General features: G+C 39.0%; 1 protein-coding gene and 1 pseudogene across 3 annotated transcripts in view; both read right to left on the bottom strand.

Annotated features, from left to right (window-relative positions):
* The window catches only part of LOC150090468 (uncharacterized), a 678,730-nt gene that overhangs the window by 150,042 nt on the left and 508,390 nt on the right, over positions 1-20,298 (bottom strand). The window lies entirely within an intron of this gene.
* LOC150090469 (elongation factor 1-alpha 2-like) lies at positions 12,504-20,217 on the bottom strand (annotated as a pseudogene).

The following is a 20,298-nucleotide window of genomic DNA, read 5'->3' as shown; positions in this document are numbered from 1 at the left end:
AAACTTCCATCTGTCGTTGTGGAAGTTGATAGGTTAAATAAATTTAAGGAGGAACTGGACAGGCATTTGGAGGGTATGGTGTGATTTTTTTTTTTTTTTTTTTTGGCTGATGCTGCATAAGCTCCTACACTTGCTTTCTTGCATCAAGTGCCACTACTACTACTACTACTACTATTTATAAATTCAAAAAACAACAATGGACCTAATACTGAACCTTGAGGGACTCCACTAATAACATTAGTCTACGATGAGCAGTGTCCACTGATTACCACTCTCCGTCTTCTCCCACTCAACCATCCCACAGCAGCAATTTGCCTCCAATGCCACACTGCTCCAATTTGTGCAGCAGTCTTCCATGTGCAAAAGTATCAAAAGCCTTTCTAAGATCCAAATATATGATATCAAACTTATTCCCTACATCCATTTCCTTTGTGACCACATCATATTATCCAATTAAATTGGTCAGGCAAGACTTTCTCTTAACAAAACCATGCTGTGTCCAAGCTATAACTAAGTCTTCTCTAGATGATCCTGCAGTGCTTCTTTAACTAGTGCCTCCATTAACTTTCCTGGAACAGAAATCAAACTAACAGGTCTATAATTACTTGTGTCGCCCTTTGATCCTCCTTTGTGAATTGTGGTCACAGTTGCACATCTCCAGTCCATGGATACCTCTCTCGAGTCCAAAGAAGCTCTCATAATTATGGCTAAGGGTTTGCTTACTTCCTTTGCTGCCCCCTTTAATATAACTGGATAGATCCCATCCATCCTGGGTGCTTTTTTTTAATGTTTATTCTCAACAATTTCTCCTCCACTTTACTCTCAGTTATTACAAAATCATCCAGCTCACTGCCAGAGTTCAACTGACCTGTGGCATTCCCCTCCCTGAATAACTCCTCATGGGTGAATGTAGATGCAAAATACTCATTTAGTTTGTTAGCCACCTGAGCAGAATCATCAACAGTTGAACCATCAATATCCAGTGGACCAATCTGATTTATCCCTTTCCTTCTAGAGTTTACATTGGTAAAGAACACTTTGTTTTTCTTTGCATCCTTTGCCAATGATTTCTCATAATGTGCCTTTGCCTGCCTAATCTCCTTTGTGACCTGCTTACAGACCAGCTTATATCTATCATAGGCTTCTGTGTCACATGTTAATTTATATGTATCCCATGCATTTTTCTTCTCTGCCATATGTCTCATTAGTTCATCTGACATCCATTTAGGGCTAACAATATTTCTTAGTTGGTATGTAAAGCCTAGTAGCTTCCAAGATAAGTTCTTCGAATGCTTCCCATTTTGAATTTGCTGTTGGTGACATCATCAGTTGGTCCCACTGTATAGAATTTAAATACTGTCTCAGACCATCGTAGTCACCTTTACGAAAACAAAAACCCTTCCCTTTACCCTGATGGTAGTTATCTCTGAGGAAATCCCACTTCAGCACACTGTGATCACTGCCACCTAGTGGTTCCTTTATCTGCAGATTCTTAATGCATGAAGAATCACTACTGATATTCAGATCAGGAGTATTACTCCCTCTAGTTGCCTCCCAAACATGCTGATCGAGAAAACAATCATCCAATAAATCCACAAAAGTCTTGCTAGTGTGTGAGTGACCAACCCACAAATTCCAGTCAATATCTGAAATTAAAATCCCCCATTATAAGACTCTCTGATTTACTGGCCCACTCTATTTCCCTGTACAGTTCCTTATTATACTCATCAGAGTCATTAGGCCTATAACACACTCCTACTCTCAGTTTTGATCGTCCAATGCTTATGTCACACCAAACTGACTCGACACTGCACTGTCCAGCGATATTGACTGGCTTCACTTGCTTGGATTTTGTGTTTTTTAACTTACCTAACAGCATAATCCCCTGCTCCCTTCCTATCCTGTCTATCCTTCTGTACACATTGTACTCCCCAAATTCCAGTTCTGCATTCCTGATATCTGTGTGACATCACGTCTCTGATATCCCAACAACATCTGCCTTTGAGGTATTGAGCAATACCTCAAATTCATCAAATTTATTTACCAAACTCCTAACATTGGTGTACATGCAAATATACACGAACCTGTCCCTATTCTTAGCTACACTAACACAACCCATGTGTTTACGTGTACCGCAATGACTCCCAGCAATCTCTGAAATACACTGCATCTTGTTTTCCAAGCTGCGGTTCATTCCAATAGAAGCAGTGCAAGAATCACTTTCACCTCTGCCAGTGGCTACTGTTAATCTATTAGTCCTTGTATCCTCACCCCAAACTAGCAGTTTTCCGACACACCTAACACTGCCTCAATAACATCAGCAAATATTTTTGCACCCTTTCTATTTAAGTGTATCCCATCCCTGTAGAAGTAGTCTCTCCTGTTAACGGCGCATTATAGCCTAAGTTGCTAATGCGCCAATAAAATCTAAACCAACCAACCAACCAATCTCCTGTTAACAAGTACAGACCAGGCTGAAAAAAATTCTATCCTTTCAGCCTTGCACAATCTTTCCAGGGCTGAATTGATCGACAAGGCTCTCATCTTATACTCCCTCCTATCGTGTTTGGGTAGTTGGTTGTGATTAGTATTAGTTGGGGCAAATGAAGCAGAAAGGCAAGCATATAAATCATAAGCAAAAAATATAAAATAAAATAAACATTTTTCACATCACCTGTCCAACCAAACTAATAATTTGCCTAGTTCTTCCTTAAATTTATTAAAACAGCCCACCTCTACAACATCAGATCTAAGAACACCAACTAGTTCAAAGCATATTTCTGCACACACCTATACAGAAACCATTTTTCCTGCATTTAAATATATGCCCAATTGAGTGTAAGAGTTAACTAGCACACATGAATGAGCATAAATATATAGTTGTGTTTACTGAGTAACACTCTCCCTGATTCTGAGTTAAAGGAATAACAACATCAGTATTTAGCTCACTCAATCCATTCAAAGCCCTAAACATCTCAATCAGATCTCCTGAATCGAATGCCTCCTAGTTTCCAGATGCTGCTATTTGCAGAAATGAATTTTTAAGTTTGCACCGGCCGGTAAAAACTTACGTAAGTCAGGGGGTGGCTGTATATATTGCCAGGATCTGCAAACTTTTTTTTTTTTTTTTTTTGAAAGGTCCGTAGATATGAGTAGTTTGGAAGCCACTGCAGTAGAGCATGCCGGTCTATTGTGTGTTTTTTTGTGGTTTCTACATTTCCTAAAATTCATTAAGAATTTCTTATCAAATAGAACTTTTCAGGTCAAAGTGGAGTCATCCCTTTCTTGAATTTTACACCAGAGGAATGTATGCATGTTGTTTGCTGTTAGAAAAATATACCGACACAAATTCGAAACTGTTTATGGGAGCTGTTTTGTGTCGGTATTTTTTAATTGTTCATGAAATATGAGAATAATCAAGAGATAGCCATAAAATTATATAAAGAACATAAATGGGCTATAAATAGTGCATTGAGACTGTCACCAGAAAAAGACGCTGTGTTTCCATTTTTCTTATAAGAAAAATGTTCATTCAGATCCAGAGCTAAAACTGGATAGAACATTTCATGCGAACCCACTTTCTCAAAATTCCAAGGATTGAAGATTAAATTTTCTTAGCGACAAGTAAGAATCAAATGTATAAAGAAACTGAAGTTTTGTGTGAAGCTAATTGCTGCATCCTGCTAAAAACTTATAGGGAACTAATATAAGTTCTAAGGTAGATTATGGACCCTGGTGTGCGAATAAGCAAGGAAAAGTACCCTTCGACAGATTGATCCAGTTCATCGGGATCATACTGTTTAAGAGTTTTACACTATGTTAGGCCACATCTTGAGTACTGCATACAGATCCTGAAGTCTCATCTTAGGAAAGATGTGGATCTGTTGGAATGGGTGCTGAGAAGGGCAATAAGATTAGTGGAAATGTATTTTGCACCAAGTAAGAATAAATGGAGGTTATTGTGAAAATATCATAATATGAACTCAATAACACATTGTTTTTTTTTTTTTTTTTTTTGGTAATTTGTTCCAGAACCTTGAAAGCTGAAAATTTCGCTATATAACTAAGCTATTTATCTCTCTAAAAGGTCATTTTTATAAAGGAAATTGCACTACACTTTCATCGTTATCATATCGTTATAAGAATCAATTTTGAATGCCTTTGTGATATTTTTCTAAAACACATTTCTGGAGGTCATAAAACAATAAAAACAATTTGCACTTTATGGTTTATTGAACTTTTCTGTTAGTGCATCTAATTATAAATGGGTAGTAAACTCGATCTTACTGCATTTGCAATGATACCAATAACTGGAATTCTGTGGGTTTTTACATTACGGTATTATGGTGAAATGAGTTCCGCTTCACTGAAATCTTCAATCATATAAAAAACATAAATAAATTTTCAGAATCTTCTCTTCATTCCTAATTACTTATTATAATGATGAAGAGAAAGGTACCAATGGAAAGTGCAAGTGCTGGCAGTGCTAGAAAACAAAACAAAATTGATTTAGAAATTAGATGATTATTAAGTATGAAGCAGGACAAAGTTTGTATCTACTACATGGAATTATGTCTCGCTGCTTCAACAGTGAATACTATTTTAAAGGACAGTGTGCATATAAAAGAACATTTTAAAAGATCAACGTATTTCACGCTGGGGCCAGTCCGCCACAACAGTGAACACAAAACAGCATTCAGGTGCTATATCGAAGATGGAAAAGCTATTAATAATAAGGATGGACAATCAGATTCAGAAGCAAGTGCCCCTGAATCTAATGGCCAATCAAGCAAGAAGTATTTATGGAGATAACGATAAGTAAGGCAAACCACAAGCCAAGTTCATGGCAAGGAACGAGTGGTTTAATAGGATCAAGCATCATTCTGGTTTCCAAAACATTAAAGGATGCGGTGAAGTGGCCATTGCTCATTCTGCAGCTGCAGAGAAAATTTGTGATGTGTTGGAAAAAACCCCCCTTATAAATCTCCACAACGTGCTTATCAGCTGGAGAGTTAATTCTGGCAATGATGTTCGAAATGTAAAACTTGTTGACGTTATCCCTTTCTCCTCTCTCTTTTTGTAATTTTATAATTTTGAAATTTTTGTAATTTTGTACACTTTTACAATTTATGAGATAAAAAAAATTGAATAATTCTATTTACATGTTTGTCGAACATCTCTTTTTTGCTTCTATCAAATTCAGCCCGCATAGTTGTGAGTACGAAATTTCCCTAAATGCTTACTTAGGGAAATTCTGACTTAGGTAAAATTCGACTTATATAGCATTCCATGGAACACAATCCTTACATTAATTGGGGAGGAACACAATCCTTACATTAATTGCTGTATATATAAATAAATACATATTACTTGATACCCCTTCTGAACATTTGGCGGACCCCCATTGGAGAAAGGTTGCTCTACTGTATGCTTTTTTTTTCCCCATATAAAAGAAGGCTGCAAATATTCTGATTCAATAAATACATGTTCAATATGGCTTCTTTCTGATCTAACATGGACCTGTTATATCTGCAACAAAATTGTATATGGGTCAGAAGTTTGTTCTCTTCTAGAAACCAAATTAGTCATGCATTCATTAATCTTTCAAGGACTTTGCATATGCTACTTTTTGAAGCTACTGAAAACACAGCTAACTGGAATTTTGACCCTATACCTTACTTTGGGAATGACACAACAACAGCTAAAAGATCGATCTCTGAAAAATTTTTCTCTGTGAAGATCTAATTACACAGTAGTAGGAGCAAATTTTATACTTACGATTCATTGAAGCATTTCTGCAGTTAGGATGAATTTCGTCAAGATGTAATTGTGCTCACTTTAGTAGGAGAGAGTGCATTATGCAATTCTTTTCTTGTAAAAGGTTTATTATACAACTCAAATCTTTTGGATATAACAATTAGTCTCTGATTTTCATTCTGTTTTCAATAAGTAGAAAATTTGAGGTATAACTAGTAGTTGTTTGTGACTCTATTGTCAGGGAAATGGTGAACATGCTTTGTAAAAAGGATAGGTGGAACAGGACCAGGGTATGTCTGATAGGAGCAAAGGTTGATGACGTTGTAGAGCGGATATCATCTTTTAAGGGCACAAAAGGTGATATAGTTGTACACGTTGGCACTAATGATATTAAGAGTAGGAGACTGGCAGAATTACTTAACAAGTACAGATCACTGTTGAACAGAAGCCGTGAATTAGGGTTGAATTAGAAAGTGTCTGCAATTCTGCCCAGACACGATAGGAGGGAGTATATGATAAGAGCCTTATCGATCAATTCGGCACTGGAAAGATTGTGCAAGGCTCAAGGGGTAGAATTTTTTTCGGCCTGGTCTGTACTTGTTAACAGGAGAGATTACTTCTACAGGGATGGAACACACTTAAATAGAAAGGGTGCAAGAATATCTGCTGATGCTATCGAGGCAGTGTTAGGTGGGACGGGAAACTGCTAGGTTGGGATGGGGATACAAGGACTAATAGATTAACAGTAGCCACTGGCAGAGGTGAAAGTGATTCTTGCACTGCTTCTATTGGAATGAGCAGCAGCATGGAAAACAAGATGCAGGATATTTCAGAGACTACTAGGAGTCATTGCAGCACAAGTAAATACATGAGTTGTCTTAGGGTAGCTAAGAATAGGAACAGGTGCATGTGTACTTGCGTGTACACCAATGCCAGGAGTTTGGTAAATAAATTTGATGAATTTGAGGTAATGCTCAAAATGTACAGAAAGGATAGACAGGATAGGAAGGGAGGAGGGGTTATGCTATTAGTTAAGAAACACACAAAATCCAAGGATGTGAAGCCAGTTTGGTGTGACATAAGCACTGGGAGTTCAAAATTGAGAGTAGGAGTGTACTATAGGCCTAATGACTCTGATGAGTATAATAAAAAACTGTACAGGAAAATAGAGTGGGCCAGTAAATCAGAGAGTCTTACAATGGGGGATTTAAATTTCCCAGATATTGATTGGAATTTGTGGGTTGGTCACTCACACACAAGCAAGGCTTTTGTGGATTTACTGGATGATTATAAATCGTGCTGCATAAATCTTGCTTTCTTGCATCGTATGCCTCTACTAATGCTAATGCTAATAAGAAGTTTGTGCTCTGACATTGGCAAAAGTTTATTCCAATGAAATTGTGAATGCTGCAGATTTTACTATGGTTCAACACTTACACAAAGCTGCCAACTGTTCACTTTCAAAAATATGGAGCAGTTGGCAGCTTTGTGTAAGTGTTGAACCATAGTAAAATCCACTTGTAAGCAAGAGGACAACAGGAAGTTTATTTGAAGTCCATGCGGCACTAACAATTAAATTTCACTGGCAAAATACACACTTCATATTAAAATACAGCCATAGGATTATTTATATAAATATATATATATAATTTTTATTGTATACAAACATGGTATATACAATAGACGCTTCACAGTAGCAATGCCAGGGGTTTTACATTGGCTGGTGGACAATAGCCTTGGGGAGATGGGGCCCACATTGAAGTTCGGGCTCATCCCCGAGAGCCAACAATAAAATAGAATCATTTACTCATATAATATGCTAGATCGTATGTATAGCTTAGCTTAATTTTCAGCACTCACCTCATAGTAATCCGCTTAGCTGGTGGAGAGTTTTACCACATACATAGTGGTTATAGGATTCTAATACTTTACAGGGATTATGGGTTTAAAATTAAGTTATGGGCTATAAAAAAAAAATTTTAAGAAAGGAAAGTGCACCTTCCATGGTTGCCTAATTAAATTAAATTAAATTAAGAGAAAAAAAAAGGAAAATATAAGCTAATAATCGCGCACAGGCGACTTTCGAGATTCCTCGTCTTCAGTTAGCTATAGGGGAGGCGGGGGAAGAGCGCGCTTGTGTTATATACGGGTTGGGTTCCCGAAATGCATTTCAGTGCACGTGGAAACTTAATACGTGCTAAATTCCAAATGGGGGAGAAATTGGCGGGAATCTTTTTGTTTAACAAGTTGAGTGATGTATGGCGCTTAAACCATTCGATAACGAGGGCTTCGTTTTCAAGGATTTTGTAGCTAGAATTTAATTTAATTTCTGTGATGGCTGAATCGATGAGTGGGTTGTGATTTTGAGACTGGACGTGTTGTGTTAGTTCTGTATTTGCTGAATTAGTTTTGAAGCTATTAAAGTGGTAGTATGCACGCGTGTTGAAAATTTTTGATGTCCCATATTTTGCAGTTGTACTGCCTATGTAACATGCTTGGCAATCTGATCAAATATATAATGTTGTTGTAATCTTGTGTCTCGTACTCGTGTGTTGTCTTGTATGAGTTGAATTTGGAACTTAATTTGTTATAAGATGTGAATATTTAATTAGATATCTGTATTTTTAAAAATCTGTTGAAGTCTTCTAGCGTATTGTTGATGATAGGGAGCGCGATAAGGGGTTTATGTATCTTATTCTTGTTCACGTGGTTAATAATTTTGTTTGGGTTATTAGTGTTATTATGAACTTTGGTGATGGTTTCTTTTATTAGTTGTGATGGGTATTTTCTGTCGATGAATTTTTTGGTGAGGTATTGTAATTCTACAGATAGGTCTGTTTGTGTGTGGCTATATTTTACAGCGTGGTAATGTAAGAATTCTTACTTTACCACTCACACCCTCTATACATCAAAAAAGCAGTTCTATACAACCAGATATACAACGCTGTAAAATATAGCCACACACAAACAGACCTATATGCAGAATTACAATACCTCACCAAAAAATTCATCGACAGAAAATACCCATCACAACTAATAAAAGAAACCATCACCAAAGTTCATAATAACACTAATAACCCAAACAAAATTATTAACCACGTGAACAAGAATAAGATACATAAAGCCCTTATCGCGCTCCCATATCGTCAACAATATGCTAGAAGACTTCCACAGATTTTTAAAAATACAGATATCAAATTAATATTCACATCTTATAACAATTAAGTTCCAAATTCAACTCATACAAGACAACACACGAGTACGAGACACAAGATTACAACAACATTATATATTTGATCAGATGCCAATCAGATTGCCAAGCATGTTACATAGGCAGTACAACAGCAAAATTCGGGACATCAAAAATTTCCAACAGGCGTGCATACTACCACTTTAATAGCTTCAAAACTAATTCAGCAAATACAGAACTAACACAACACGTCCAATCTCAAAATCACAACCCACTCATCGATTCAGCCATCACAGTAATTAAATTAAATTCTAGCTACAAAATCCTTGAAAACGAAGCCCTCGTTATCGAATGGTTTAAGCGCCATACATCACTCAACGTGTTAAACAAAAATATTCCTGCCAATTTCTCCCCCATTTGGAATTTAGCACGTATTAAGTTTCCACGTGCACTGAAATGCATTTCGGGAACACAAGCGCGCTCTCTCTCTCCCCCCCCCCCACTATAGCTAACTGAAGACGAGGAATCTCGAAAGTCGCTCGTGCACGATTATTAGCTTATATTTTCCTTTTTTTTCTCTTCATTTAATTTAATTTAATTTAATTAGGCAACCATGGAAGGTGCACTTTCCTTTCTTAAAAATTTTTTTTTATAGCCCATAACTTAATTTTAAACCCATAATCCCTGTAAAGTATTAGACAAAGTATGTGGTAAAACTCTCCACCAGCTAAGCGCATTACTATGAGGTGAGTGCTGAAAATTAAGCTAAGCTATACATACGATCTAGTTATTACATTACAGCACATAAGGATTCCTTAAAAAATCAAGAGTTATATAATATGCTTAAGACTTTATTTGGACACTTGGAATACACATACAACTGGTACAGAATGGCTGCCTTTCCTTCTAAATTCTTTTCTGTGGCATTTATGCTATAATAACCAGAAGTTTAGAAAAAGACCTATGACACGATATAAAGGAACAATTCTTAAATGAAACTGTACTTTCAGTTGAGACACAACTGAAAGTACAGTTTCATTATTTTTAACACATACTATCTGCACCTACAGATAATAAGGTATAAGGTATAAGGTATGTTAGTGTCTAACGGCTCCTGGGATTTCTCCCATCTCCGCGGGTGTACATTGTATCGGGGCCAGAGATTTGACGTGTGTGGGGGTCATGTGCTGTATATTGTGTTGTGCCCTTTGTTCCTCCGGTCTATTAGCCGCCGAGCCCCTAGTGGGACCCGACGTTACCACACCATGCCACGGGGAGGCTGACCGGGTGTACCACTGTAGCTAGAGTACTCTGGCGGGTCCTGCCACTTACTTTCCTGGGATTTCAGTGGCTAGGACCAGATTTGAGAATGAGATGATAACTGTTTCTTGAGCAACGGTTGTAATTTTAACAGAGCGTAGGGTTGTTCGCTGATAACTTGTTCTACGGCCAAATAGGTCGGGCAGTAATTTTGATGTTTTTAGATTTAGACCTGTGGGGAATGCGTGTGTGTGTATATATAAATATATGTATATACACACACACGCACACATATATATCTATATATATATATATATATATATAAACTAAATAAAAAAAAAAAAAAAAAAAAAACGTTGTGCAAGAGAAAAGTAAGGGAGGAAGGCAGAAGACTGGAGGGTAGGAAACAGAAGAAAGGAGCCAATAGGGAAGATGGCCCTTGATGACAGTGTGGCATGCCCAGTGCCTCACCAGAGAGAGGAGTGAAAAAAAATCATTCTGTAAGAGAAAAATAGGGGGGGGGGGAGTAAAAGAACGGATGGCAGGAAACAGAAGCCGAAAAAAAAAAATAAAAATAAATAAAAATAAAAAATAAAAATAAAAAAATAAAATAAAAAATGAGAGAGAGATATACTCCTCAAGTTCAGGGTAGGTACAGCTAGCACGGCCAGTTAGTTGGAGCCGACAACTTGCTGGAAATCCAGCAGTGTGAGTGCTGCTATGGTGGATGGGTCATGTTCAGTAAGGTCTAGTTCAGGTGCCGTCATTGGGGCTCCATTTGGTGAGTCTGTGTCGCATCCAGACTGAAGGCTGGTCCAGTAGTCCATCAGAACGAACAGTGGGGGTGGTCAAAACCGGGAGTCCAAGATTGATGGTCAAGTCCAGGGATCGATGCTAGGCCTCTTCTTGATGAAATGTGTCACATCTGGTCGAGAGAAGTTTGTCCAGAAATCAATGATGAGGAATTTGTCAAGGTATGTGCGGACCCTGTCTTTTATTGCACTGCTGGTCAAGTCTTGTGCAAGTTGGTCCAAGGCGATAGCATCCATGGCTCAATGATGCGTAGCAACAATTGGCAGTCATGGTTGTTATGACCTATTGATTCGGATACTAAGGTGGTGGTAGCGCTTTCTGCCTGGTAAATAAGTCCATTGCAAATTGAGTCAGAGCTCGGTAAGTTTCTTCATTCTGTAGGGTGAGGTGTTCTTGATTTTGGTAGTTGAAGCGTAGTTTTGTTATTAGGATCCTCCTGAAGTCCTCGTAGATTTCACAGCTGTGGGCAAGGTGCTCCCACGTCTGATCCTCTCCACAGTGGCAGCGGGGTGAGTCTGAAATTCTGAAGTCATGTAGTTTTTTCTGGAAAGAGCCATGTCCAGTGAGGAGGTAGGTAGCATAGAGTCCTGGTGAAAACCAGACAGGTGTGAGGGGGTAGGAGGCCCTGACATCAGGGAGGAATCTTTTGGTGACAGCGCCTTTAGTTGATGCCTGCCATCTTTCTTGCCAGGTGTCTGTTAGATGTTCATTAAGTCTCTTCTTTTCAGCGTTTCTATTATTTGCTGGGTCAGTGGTGAAACCTGCACAAGTAACTGCTCTTCCTTTGGCTATTTGGTAGAGCAACCCATGATGAACAATCTCCAGGTCCAGTGGAAGAGATCCAGTGAGGACCTGGAGCGCATGGGTGCTGACAGTGCGACAGGCACGCGAGGACAGAAGGAGAAGAGAGCGCTGGATAGTTCCTAGGCGCGATCTGTTTACTACGGTATTGGCCTTCTTGTACCAGACTCCAGAAGCATAGGTGATAACCGGGATGAAAACTGCCTTATAGAAGAGTGACAGCGTTCTCTTCTTTAAGCCCCAGTCCTTCCGGGCAACTCTTGAGACTTGGGCAGCATACTTCCTGATCTTAATCCTGAGTTGGTCTAGATGAGGAGTGAAGGAAAGGTTTTTGTCTAAGATCAAACCTAGATATTTAAGCTCTGTTTTTAGTTTTACTGTAACACCATTGACCTTGATTTGGGGTGGTCTTCTCAAATCAAGGGTGCCTTTTAGTAGGATCGAATTGGTTTTCTCTGGGGAGATCTTTAGGTTGTTATGCTCTGCCCAAGCTTGAAGGGTGGAGATGGCCTGCTTGGCAGTTGCTTCTAGTTGGGTTCTGTTATTGGCAGAAAAGAGCATGACCAGGTCATCTGCATAGGCCTGGGTTTGTACATTGTTGAGTTTGGTGTTCAGGAAATCATCCAGCACCTACAGATAGTATGATTATTTTTAACACATACTATCTGTAGGTGCTTTAAGACACCTCCATGCCAGAAAGTTGGACCAGTACTTTGTGTCCTTGGCCAATAGTTATTTCTTCTTTTGGGCCTTCTCAGCAGCTTTGGTAACCTTACCATCAGATACATGATTGTCAGGTTACCTTGGTCTTAACTGCCTTGATGACTCCAACAGCTACAGTTTGCTAATGTCATGTACTGCAAATCTTCCAAGAGGAGGAAATTCAATGAATGTCTCCACAAACACATAGGCTTTTCGGGAACAAAGTCAATAATAGCAGCATCACCAGACTTGATAAATTTGGGATTATCTTCCAACTTCTTGTCACTACACCTGTCACATTTCTCCTTGATTTCCCTAAACTTGCAGGCAATATGTGCAGTATGGCAATCAAGTCATCATCATCATCAGCCATTTTCAATCGGCTGCAGGATGAAGGCCTCTCCAGCAACTTTCCAGTTCCTTCTGTTTTGAGCACTGGCCATCCATTTACTACTCAAAAACTCATGAATTTCATCTATCCATCTCCGCCTTTGTCTTCCAGGTTTTCTTCTAGCTCCTCTTGGGTACCATTCTGTTATTTTCTTAGTCCATCTGTCATCATGTCTTCGAGCTATGTGTCCTGCCCAAGACCATTTTAGTTCTTTAGTTTTGATAAGAATGTCCTTTACTTGAGTTTGCTGCCTAATCCATGTGTTTCTCTTCTTATCTAACAGTCTGATTCCCAATATAATTCGTTCCATTCTTCGCTGTGTAGTTCTTAGCTTCTCTTCCATTCTTTTGGTGAGTGCCCAAGTTTCACTTCCATAAGTCATGGTGGGGAGTATACATTGATTCATTATTTTACGTTTCAGACAAACTGGGATATTGCTCTTCAGTATGTGACTATATTTCCTGAATGCTATCCATTCAAAATTTATTCTTCTCTTGACTTCCAGCCATTTATCATTATTACAGCTAATAACTTGTCCCAGATAAGTATATGACTCCACCTTTTTAATTACTGCTCCTTCAATCATTATTTCCCTTTCCGTGGCATACTTGTTCATCATTACTTTTGTTTTAGCCATATTCATCTTTAGTCCAAAATCCTTACTAACTGTGCATAACTGATTAAGATTTTCCTCTAATTCTTTGGGATCGTAGCTTATGACCACGTCATCTGCAAATCGTAAATGGTTTAGGTACTCTCCGTTCACATTGACTCCTTTCTGCGACCAGTCTAATCTTCTGAAAGCTTCCTCAAGGGCAGCAGTAAACAGCTTCGGAGATATTGCGTCTCCTTGTCGAACTCCTTTCTCGATTTTAAATTTCCTACTGTCTTTGTCTAGTCTAATAAAGGATGTAGCATTCTCATATATTTTCTTCAAAATCATAATATATGGAGTATCTATGCCTTGTCTTTCCAGTGCCCGAAACATTGCCTTATGCTGTATGGAGTCAAATGCCTTTTCATAATCCACAAATGCCAGGCATAATGGTGTTTTATATTCATTTGCTTTCTCCATTAGCTGTGATATTACGTGAAGGTGATCAATAGTTGAGAATCCTGTCCTAAAGCCAGCTTGCTCTTTCGGTTGATTCTCATCAAGTATTCTTTCTAATCTGTTAGTAATGACCCTTGTGAACAACTTGTAGATATGGGATAACAAGCTAATTGGTCTATAATTTCCAATTTCTGATTTATCTCCTTTCTTATGCAGCAAAACTATGATTGCATTATTCCACTGCTTAGGCATCACACCTTTTCTAATGCACTTTGTGAAGAGCCTTGCCAGTTTTTGTGTTATGTCTCTTCCTCCCAATTTCAACAACTCTACAGTAACTTCATCTTCCCCCGGGGCTTTCCGATTCTTCATTTTCTTCAATGCATGTTCTACCTCATCAGGAAGAATATCGGGTATGTCGTATGTGTTGCTACTTTGCAATCCATCTTCCCCACTGCTGGTATCATTCCCTCGCTCCTTGTATAATTCTCTATAGTAGTCTTCTGCTATTTGAATTATGCCTTCTCTGCTGTTTATAAGTACACCATCGCTATTCTTCAGTTTCAGTATCATTTGTCTTTCTGTATTACTGCTCATGGCTGCTGATTTAAATCCTTTGTTTTCCCTTAATGCTTGTTCTACTTTTCTTGCATTAAATCTTCTTATGTCCTCTCTGAGTCTCTTTCTAATGGCTTTGCATAACTCAGTATACTCAATTTTCTCCCTGTCAGTGTTTTTCTTGCTCTTCATTTGTCGTCTTTGGTTCATCATGACAAGTGTTTCTTGACTAATTTTTTCTTTTTTGGATTTCTGTTTCCCTATAGGTTTCTTGGTCTTTATCACTTTCAGAAAGTTGTAATATTCCTCGTCGATATCTTGGTCCTGAGCAGTCTGCAGAAGCTCAAACTTGTTCTTAAGTTCCAGTACATACTGCTTTTTCTCCTCCTCTGTTATTTCAAAGACCTTTGTATTATTTACTCGAGTCAGTTTTTTCCTTTCCTTTCCTACATCTATATCAAGTGTACATCTTACCATTCTGTGATCACTTCCAACATTTATCTTATTCAGGACGGTAACATCATTCACAATACATCTTCTGTTAGTGAGGATGAAGTCGATTTTATTAGTTGTTAATCCATTTGGACTCTTCCATGTCCACTTTCTGTTCACCCTTTTCTTGAAAAAAGTGTTCATTACTGACATTCCTTGAGACTCTGCAAATTCCACAAGTCTTTCACCTCTTTTATTTCTTTCACCAATTCCAAAATTTCCTATAGTTCCTCTTTCTGTGCTGTTTTGCCTTTTTCCAACCTTAGCATTGAAGTCCCCATAATAATAGTGTAGTGGGTTTTCTGCTCATCTAGAAGACTCTCAATTTCAGTGTACATTTCTTCAACCTCTTCATCATCATGGCTCGATGTTGGTGCATAAATCATTATAATCTTTAGCTTGTACCTCTTAGAAATCTTGAGTATTAGTCTTGACACCCTTGGTGATGTACTTTTGAATTCCAAAATGTTGTTTTTAAAATCTTTATGGACCAGAAACCCAACTCCACCTTCACTCCTTTCACTGTTTCCATTAGTGTACAGCAGATTTCCACTTGATAAACTTATAAATGATTCATTTCTTCTTCTTGTTTCAGCCAATGGCAATCAAGTACAGGAGTGTAACCATTGGAAATCTGACCAGGATGATTGAGAACAATAACCTGAGCAGTGAATTTCTCAGTAGCCTTAGGTGGAGTGCCTTATGTTGCTGAGGACAGAGCAACATAACCTCTACGCAACTCTTTTACAGATACATTCTTAACATTGAAACCAATATTGTCACCAGGAAGTGCCTCTGTCAGTGCTTCATGGTGCATCTCTACAGACTTAACTTCAGTGGTGATGTTTATGGGAGCAAAGGTCACAACCATACCAGGTTTAAGAACACCAGTTTCAACTCTGCCAACAGGAACAGTTCCAATACCTCCAATCTTGTACACATCCTGCAATGGAAGTCGCAGAGGTTTGTCAGTAGGTTTTGTGGTTCTATAGCATCAAGAGGTTGTAGAAGAGTCTTTCCTTCAGATTTACCACTTTTACGTTCAATTGTCCAGCCTTTGTACCACAACATATTGGTGCTAGGTTCCAGCATATTGTCTCCATTCCAGCCAGAAATTGGGACAAATGGTACTGTGGCATGATTATAACCTATTTTTTTGATGTATGCAGATACTTCCTTCTTGATTTCTTCAAAACGAGACTCACTAAAAGGTGGTTGAGTTGTGCCCATTTTATTGACACCAACAATCATTTGCTTTACACCTAAAGTGTAAGCAAGAAGGGAATGTTCACGAGTTTGTCCATTTTTAGAGATTCCAGCTTCAAATTCTCCAGTTCCTGCTGCAACAATCAGCACAGCACAATCTGCTTGGGAAGTGCCAGTGATCATGTTCTTAATGAAATCCCTGTGGCCTGGAGCATCAATAACAGTCACATAGTATTTCTGTGTTTCAAATTTCCGCAATGTTATGTCAATTATGTCAAAACATTATTATTATTATTATTATTATTATTATAATTAGCCATATGGTGCAAGGAAGCCTGAGGCTTTTGCTGCACCAGCCCAAAAAAAAATTTGAGTTATCCCTGAGAGAGACAGAGAGAGAGAGAGAGAGAGAGAGAGAGAGAGAGAGAGAGAGAGAGAGAGAGAGAGAGAGAGAGAGAGAGAGTGAGTCAGAAATAGAAGGGAATCACCAAGAAAGAGAAGAATGATGATATCCAGCTCAGGACCCTGGGTGTGACAATCTCATACTCACCAGATGTGAGCCCCTGGGGGTAAGTTTAAAGTTATTTTGTCAATGAATCCCACCAGGTTAATGTTAATCTTTTTTTGTGTTAACAAGATCCTGTTTTATATAATCAGGGATACAATCCCTAAGATACCATTCACAATCCCTGCTACAATGGATGATTAGACGTGTAACTGAGACCCAACAAGGCAGAGTCCTATACCAGTCCACCATATTAGCTCTGCTCTTGCAGTAGCTAGAACTGCACCCTAATCCAACTGGCAACCCACAAAACAAAAAAAAAAAAAACACTAAGAAAATTTGTATTAAATTTTCTACACATCAGTAATAATGCAATAGAAAGCTTTAAGTTAAAATAGTTAATAATATTAATACACAGATTATCACAGGAAAAGTGTCTCAATTTGTATAATGCAAAGAGAACTCTATTATATTAAATTAATAATAAAATAATGTCAAACTATTAGAGTCCTCCGTAGCCGAGTGGTCAAGAGCGGAAGTGCAGTAGCACATGCTCCTTTAGTAGACCGGGGTTCAAGCTCCAGACTGCTAAATACGGTCAATCTGTCAACCCGCACTGAACCAGCATGGCAGATTATGGTCCATTTCCCTCAACATGAATTGCTGAGGAGGTTTCCATCCTGTAGTGGGTTGATAATGGCTGCAGTTTTATTAGTGGAGTGAGGTCCTGTCCTTAACGAGAAAATTCATATGGTAGGTATGTGTTGGCAAAATAAATAACATCAGATCTCGAGGGCCTTTGCAATAGAGGCAATTTTATTATATATATTAGAGGCAACTTTATTATATTAAAACTGCACAGCAGTTTTTGGTAAATTGCTGTGCAGGAAAAAAATGTCAACAGTTTCCAGGCTTAGCTGTTTCTTCTTTTTTTGGATTAGAAATCCAGATGCAGAAAACTCTTTCATCTGCTACACTGCTGGTAGGTATGGCAAGAATTAAATCTCTCCCATTCACCTACTGTATCGATCTAGATGAGGTGCATATAACTCATGCACCTTGCTTAATCAACCAAAACACTACAATTGCTGTTCATAATGGGGATGTGGGGAAATTGCATCCACCTGTATTCCCCCCATGCAACGTCCAGCACCAATTTCAAACTAGAAATGATCCTTTCTTAATTATATTAATTTATTTACTTAATACGGTTTCTTATTAGCTTTTGATACTGGTACACATGGAAAACTACTGTATAAGTTGGGGAAGTATGGCATTAAGGGCAAATTGCTGTTATGGATAAAGAGATGGTTGAGTGGGAGAAGACAGAGTATTAATCAATGGACACTGCTCCTTGTGGACTAATGTTATTATTGGTATCCCCCAGGGTCCGTGTTGGGTTCGTTGTTTTCTGTATTTATCAATGATATTGATGAAGGTATATTAGCATTAGCAGAGGCATATGATGCAAGGAAGCAAACTTATGCAGCATCACCCAAAAAAAAAACCCTTCTCCCATTTCACGGGGAAGGGGAAGTCTTGCCTGACCAACTTGATTGGATACTATGATGCAGTCACAAAAGAACTGGATGCAGGGAATAACATTGATATTATATACTTGGATCCTAGAAAGGCCCTTGACACTGTTGCACATGGAAGACTGCTACACAATTTGGAGCAGTGTGACATTGGAGGAAAATTGCTGCTATGGATAAAGGGGTGGTTGAGGGGGAGAAGACAGAGTGGTAATCAATGGACACTGCTCATCGTGGACCGATGTTATTAGTGGAGTCCCTCAGGGCTCAGTGCTGGGTCCATTATTGCTTTCTGCATTTATAAATGATATTGATGATGGTATATCGGGCTCAATGTCCAAGTTTGCAGACGATACAAGGGTTGGCAGGGTTGTCAAGGACACCACTGACACTATGCTGCTGCAACAGGATCTGGAAAGGTTGAGCAGATGGGCTGAGAGGTGGCAAATGAAGTTTAACATTGATAAATGTAAAGTACTACACATGGGAAACAGCAACCCCAGAGCAACGTATCAACTCTGTGGTACTACACTGACAGTGGTAGAGAATGAAAGGGACCTGGGGGTGGTTGTGCAGGCAGATATGAAGTTCTCTGAGCAGTGCAGACGGGCTGCAAGAGTAGCTCATGGAGTATTGTCAATGACATACAGGAATTTTTCCAGCAGGGACAAGGAGGTGATTATTCCATTGTATAAGGCGATGGTCAGGCCACACCTAGAGTACCGTATACAGGTCTGGAGACCTCATTTCAAGAAGGATGTAGAGCTGCTGGAACGAGTACAGAGAATGGCAACAAGACTAGTGAATGGAACAAAGGGGTGCTCCCACGAAGAAAGGCCTAAGTTTTGCAAACTACAGCGTCTGGAGACCAGGCACCAGCGAGGTGATCTGATAGAGGTGTATAAAGCCTTGAATGGTTTAAGCATGCTCAACGCTGATGGGATTCTTCCTCTAGCTCAGAAAAATCACCTGAGAGGGCATAAATTCAAATTGAGGAAAGACAGATGTAGGACAGACGTGCGGAAACCTGCCTTTAGCCAGCGGGTGGTTGGTTGGTGGAACAGACTTCCATCCCTTGTGGTGGAGGTTGATAGCCTAAATAAGTTTAAGGCTCAGCGGGACAGGTATTTTGAACGAACAGAGGGGTGAAGTGGAAGTGGGTTTTTTTTTTTTTTTTTTGGCTGATGATGCATAAGCTTGCTTTCTTGCATCAAATGCCTCTACTAATGCTAATGCTAATTTCACCCCTCTGTTGGTTCCAAATACCTGTCCAGCTCAGGCTTAAATTTATTTAGTCTATCAACCTCCACAACAAAGGATAGAACTCTGTTCCACCAACCAACCACCCATTTGCTAAAGGCAAACTTCCACACTTCCATCCTACAACTGTCTCTCCTCAATTTGAACCTATGCCCTCTCAGGTGATTATTTTGAGCAAGAGGAAGAATCAAATCAGCACTGAGCATGCTCAAACCATTCAAGGCTTTATACACCTCAATCAGATCACCTCACAGGTGCCCAGTCTCCAGACACTGCATTTTGCAAAACTTAAGCCTTTCTTCTCAAGAGCAACCCTTTGTTCCATTCACCAATCATGTTGCCCCTCTCTGTACTCATTCCAACAGCTCTACATACTTTCTAAAATGAGGCCTCCAAACCTGTATACAGTACTCAAGGTGTGGCCTGATTAGCTTACCTTAGATAAACTAAAGCTGAGAGAGAACATGATACCACGTTCTCTCTCAGCCTTTAGTTTATCTAACACCAGGCATTCTTGAAAGAACCTTTCCCCATTTCTTGTGCCTCCTTTTCGAATTTCTCAATTGTTCTCTTGTCAATACCACCACATTTGTATATGAGATGGCCGGTAGTCGTAGATTTACCAGAATCTACATGTCCAATAACTACAATACTGATGTGGGTTTTTTCCTTTCCCATGCCCGTTGATTAGCTCTATCACAGTAGCAAACAAAGCCTCAACCATGCCACGACAAGCAAAGCCTTGTCGTGGCACGGTTGAGGTGCTTTTACACA

Source organism: Mastigoproctus giganteus, chromosome 2 (assembly GCF_048544385.1).
Source record: "Mastigoproctus giganteus isolate SK-2022 chromosome 2, ASM4854438v1, whole genome shotgun sequence".
Lineage (NCBI taxonomy): Eukaryota > Metazoa > Arthropoda > Arachnida > Uropygi > Thelyphonidae > Mastigoproctus > Mastigoproctus giganteus.
This window is presented reverse-complemented; position numbering and strand designations above follow the sequence as displayed.